Below are 5,794 nucleotides of genomic sequence, written 5' to 3'. Positions count from 1 at the left end.
TACAACCCCCAAAATACACTTATTGGGCATGTGACCAATGAGACATAAGAGGACGTGTCAGGGAGCTTCTGGAAGAAGTATACTCCCTGGTGGAGATAGTAAGGAGGCCTGCTACCTTTCATCCTGGCTTGAATACAGTTGTGTGATGATATAATGCTTGAAGCTACCACAACCATGAGATAGGAAGGGGTTCAAAGGAAGCACTGATAGGGGAGCAAAGAATTCAGGAAAAACATCACAAGGGAAGATGACATTTAAGCTGGTTTAAAAAGCCGAGTAGGTGTTCCCCAGCTAGGGGAGGGCATTCCAGGAAGGGAGAACAGAATGTGAAGTCAAGTCCAGAAGTAAAACAAAAATACATGGCATATTCTGGTAACAGAGAACAGTTTGTTATGAGTGAATCAAAGGGAACAGCAGGACACGAGGCAGGAGAGGCAGGCCAGGGCCAGATTATGAAGTCAGCCGGCTACACCATCTCTCCAAGAGTGGTCACGGACAATGGCTGGTCCGAGAGCTGTTACTGGTCCATGATGAGATATGGACAGAAACTGAGAGAACTTAAGACATCTTTATACAGTTTGACAGGAAACTTATTAGTCTGTGAATTGGAAAAAATTTAAGTAGTAGTAGTTTACTACTTGTAGTTTGAGAAACTACATGTAGTTTCACCACAGGTAGTTTTTGTTTTTCTTGTTTTTTGGGGTTTTTTTTTTTGCGGTACGCGGGCCTCTCACTGCTGTGGCCTCTCCGGTTGCGGAGCACAGGCTCCGGACGCGCAGGCTCAGCGGCCATGGCTCACGGGCCCAGCCGCTCCGCGGTATGTGGGATCCTCCCGGACCGGGGCACGAACCCGTGTCCCCTGCATCGGCAGGTGGACTCTCAACCACTGCGCCACCAGGGAAGCCCTCACCACAGGTAGTTTGAGAAACACTGGGCTTGGTGCTTTTAATGCTTTCCTAATACAGTTATTAAAATCGAACACAGGCATGATTCTAGGCATTGGACACATACTGCTGAGTTGATCTTAGGCAGACACTGCTGGTTCCTTATCCATTTCCCCTTTTTCCCCCAGTGTATGGAACTCTGATTTTGCTTGGGAGATGTATAAAGGAGGGTGGGCTTCTCTCCCAGTTGCCAGGGCCTGAAATAAGACTGGTCAAGGGACTTCCCTGGTGGCGCAATGGATAAGACGCCGAGCTCCCAATGTGGGGGGCCTGCGTTTGATTCCTGGTCAGGGAGATAGATCCCATATGCATGCTGCAACTACGAGTTCCCATGCCACAACTAAGGAGCCCACCTGCTGCAACTAAGACCCGGTACAACCAAATAAATAAATAAATATTTTTTAAAAAACAATAAAAACTGGTATCAAAAAGACTTCCAAGTTAAAAAAAAAAAAAGACTGGTCAAATCCAAGCACGATATCCCATTCCCCACTATGGCAACTAGTTTAAGAGTGGACATGTGACCAATGAGACATAAGAGGACACGTGTGTGGGAGTATCTGGGGAAAAGTATACTCCCTGATAGAGACAGTAAGGAAGCCTACTACCTTTCATCCTGGCTTGAATACAGCTGTATGATGATGTAATGTTTGAAGCCACTGTACCCATGAGATAGGATAGGCCTAAGGATGAGAAGGTTAAAGAGGAGAAAAACAGAACAAGCCTTGGTTCTTCAAAGTATCACTGAGCCATTGTCTCAAATCTGAAACTTTCAACCTTCAGACTTTATGTCAGGAGATAAATTACATTTATTGCTTAAGTCTCTGTAGTTGGGTATTCTGGTACTCGCAGTTGAAGGCATTCAGATTCCGATCTCCCTAAGGATCTCTGTAAGGACTACTCTTCAACCAACAGTTCTCCGAACATCTGCTGATTGTTTTATTCTATGAAAACTGAACGTCATATGACTTGTTATGTGCTACCAGTAATTTTCTCTCAAAAGTCTGAGTAAACTGAGAGGAATTGCTCCTCTAAACTCAATTTGACCATTCAGGATGACTTGGTTGTTAAGTGAATACAATGATTTAGTGCAAAGTTGGTTGTCTACTCAATACCCATTTACCATTTACCACTTCCTCCTTGTAACAGAATTCCAGTTTTGTTCTGATATCTCACCTACACGTGGATCCAAGGAGGAAATCCTGTTTAAGCCAGTCAGCAAAGGGCATTCTGTTGACAATTATTATTGGTCCATAAAAATACACATAACCTAATTTGGCTCAATCAGACCAAAAAAAAGGGGGGTGGGTGCAGGGACTTCATGCCTTAGGAATGATTTCTCTTTCCTCTGCTGCACTTGAACAAGAAAGCACATTATTAGCTTCATTAGTCCTAGGAGAGAGCTCTGAGATGAAAATAACTTGAGTTTTGGATGGCACCACTGAGCCTTGATATCACTGCATCTATAGCTTGCCCTAACCCTGGACTGCCAGTTATGTGTTTCCCTTGATGAGGATTTTGTATTACTTAGCTGTCAAAAGCACCATAATTAACACAGATAGAACTACCATCTAACAGTTTATAATAGCTAAAGAAAGAAACACTGGGTATAGTCACACATGCACTCTTTTAAGGAAAATATTTATCATAGCACTGAATATTCAACTTTATATTTTTATAGCTTATATACATATATCCAGCAGACTATAAGCTCTTTGAGAGCAGGCCATGTCTTACTAATCTTTGTTCACTACTTAGCACATAGTTGGCATTTAGTATATCCTCAGTAAATGGTGAGTCAAGCAGCCTCTATTCTTGAGGACAGGGGATATGTCTGTTTCACACATAAATACTCAACACTTAGGGCAGTTCCTTGCACATAATAAGCTTTCACTAAATATGTAATGAATGAATAGATGAATTTACAACTATGAATATATGATGTTTATATTAGACACCTGGTACAGGAAAGAACATTGGGCTTTTGGGCTTGAACTCTAATGACCAAGACTCACATCCCAGGTCACCAGACATTTAACCAGAGCAACTTCCTTAACCTGAGTGCCTGTACTCACCTGTAAAATGGGGATTATAGTTTCTCCATCACCCTCACATCAGACCTGCAGAAGGTATAGTTAACCTAATGGAGACCTTGCTTAGGGACATGGTCCTGTTCTTATCAACCTTCAAGGCAAATGTTTCACATTAGACGAAGGGAACTAATTATAGACAATACTGTGAATGTATCTGTATTGAGATTTTGGGATGTATTGTGAATAGCAGGGGCTTAGCAAAGAGGTATGTGGTGGTCAGAATGTGGTGATCACCTATTAGGAAGCTAAGTTCTTCATTTTTCAAATTATTGTGGTGACATCTATTACTTTTAGTACCAAAATGCTGCACATGATTTCTAGGAAGGCTTAAGCACTAGGGAAGGGTGGGCAGAGGGTCTTGTGAGATGTACTTTTAACTATGGCAGATGTCAAGAAGGGTGTGTGAATTCTTTACAAATCAGGTGAGCGTGTCAAACTGGCAAAGGCTGAAAATAATTAAACTTGCTAAGAGCTTAGGGAAACAGGCACCCACAGGTACTAAGGTATTATAAATGGGCACCCCCTTTCTAGAAATCAGTCAGGCAGTACTCATTCAAAGCCTTGAAAACTCTGGCCCATCCTTAGTTAAATGATTAGTAAAGACACTTATAAAGATTTTCCTATGGAAACTACCATTGCAGTATTATAATGGAGTAGCAAAAAAATAAAAATAAAAAGTAACATACATGCAGAAAGAGATAAATGGCAAGAAGGTCACCAAAAAGTGGCCATATTGTAGACTGGTGGGATTTCAGGTGACTTCTTTCTTTCTTCCTTACATGTCTCCATAAAACCAGCCAGCAAAACAATGTATTTTAAAATCAGAAATAATTTAGGTATCTGTTATGTATCCTGTTCAATTCTGAGACCCAATTCCTAGAAGGGTATCTGACACACAGCAGGCATTCTATAAAACATTTGATTGTTGAATGTATGTAGATAGGGAATTGGTAAGCCATAGAGTAGATTTATACATAGCTACTACAACTCATATTGTAGAACTGAACTCACAGGTGGTAAAATATATTAAGGGGAGAAGGCAATTAATATTGTGATTGCATTACAAATATGTAGTATAGAAAAATGATCTAATTTTTGTTTTAGAAAAATGTATAAGAAAAGTTTGGAACAGCAAAAATTAACATTGGGAGATGATAAAGTTAGGGATTTTCTTTTTTTTTCCTTTGTAGTCCCAGGACATATTCAAGCAGAACCTGGATAACCATCTGCCAAGGATCTGTATTGGCTCGGAAGTTGGTTCACATCATCTGCCTTAGGAGTCCAAGATTCTATTCTTCACCCTAAAAGAATGCTCTGAAAACTATAAAGTGCTTACTATCAATAAAATAAAAACTCTACATCCAAACGAATATTAAAGTGAAAAATATGAATACAGACTCAAAGAATTAGAGAATGTTAGTAACACTGAATGTTACCATGCCAAATGCTTTATGTACACCATTTCAATGCGTATGCACAATCTTGTAACTTAGGTATTGCTACTCTCCCTGTTTTTTTCTTTCAGATGAGAAAAACAGACACAAACGGTTGACTTGCTTGCGGTCACATAGCCAGCTGTTGAACTCAAGTCTGTCACACTTTGAAGCCATGCTCTTAATTAACTAGGAAGGAATCTTAGGGAACATTTTAGTTCAGCTCTTTTGTAAGAGGCAATTTTCCAATCTTGATACATGAACCCTACATATTCACTTATTTATGTTTCTCAGTGTCTTTTGTTGTTGAGATCTAAAACTCCATTTACTTGAAGACAGAATATGACCATTGTCTCGTTAGCTCATAAGCAGCTAATAGGACCACAGGGCTTGTATTACAAGATTTGTTTATACCACAGTCATCCCTCAGGATCCTGGGCGATTGGTTCCAGGACCCCTGTGGATACTGAAATCTGCATTTGCTCAAGTCCATTATATATTGATAAAATGGTGTAGTTTTTCTATATAACTTAAGCATATCCTCCTATATACTTTAAATCATCTCCTGATCACTTACAATACATAATAAAATGTAAATGTTATGCAAATACTTGTAAGTACAATGTAAACAGTTGTAAACACTATGTAAATAGTTGAAAAAGCAGCAAACTCAAGTTTTACTGGAATTCACCGCCCCCCCCCACCCCACCCCGTACGCGGGCCCTTCACTGTTGTGGCCTCTCCCATTGCGGAGCACAGGCTCCTGCCTCAGCGGCCATGGCTCACAGGCCCAGCCGCTCCGCGCATGTGGGATCCTCCCGGACCGGGGCACGAACCCGTGTTCCCTACATAGGCAGGCGGACTCTCAACCACTGTGCCACCAGGGAAGCCCCTCCCCCAATATTTTTGATATAAGGTTGGTTGAATCCACAGATGAGGAACCCACAGGTATTTTTTTTTTAATGTCTTTATTGGAGTATAATTGCTTTACCATGGTGTGTTAGTTTCTGCTTTATAACAAAGTGAATCAGCTGTACATATACATATATCCCCGTATCTCCTCGCTCTTGCGTCTCCCTCCCACCCTCCCTATCCCACCCCTCCAGGTGGTCACAAAGCACCGAGCTCATCTCCCTGTGCTATGCGGCTGCTTCCCACTAGCTATCTATTTTGGTAGTATATATAAGTCCACGCCACTCTCTTTGTCCCGGCTTACCCTTCCCCCTCCCCGTGTCCCCAAGTCCGTTCTCTACATCTGCGTCTTTACTCCTGTCCTGCCCCTAGGTTCTTCAGAACCTTTTTTTTTTTTTAAGATTCCATATAT

The sequence above is a fragment of the Physeter macrocephalus genome, chromosome 1 (assembly GCF_002837175.3).
Source record: "Physeter macrocephalus isolate SW-GA chromosome 1, ASM283717v5, whole genome shotgun sequence".
NCBI classification, from domain to species: Eukaryota; Metazoa; Chordata; class Mammalia; order Artiodactyla; family Physeteridae; genus Physeter; species Physeter macrocephalus.
Note: the sequence above shows the minus strand (reverse complement) of the source record.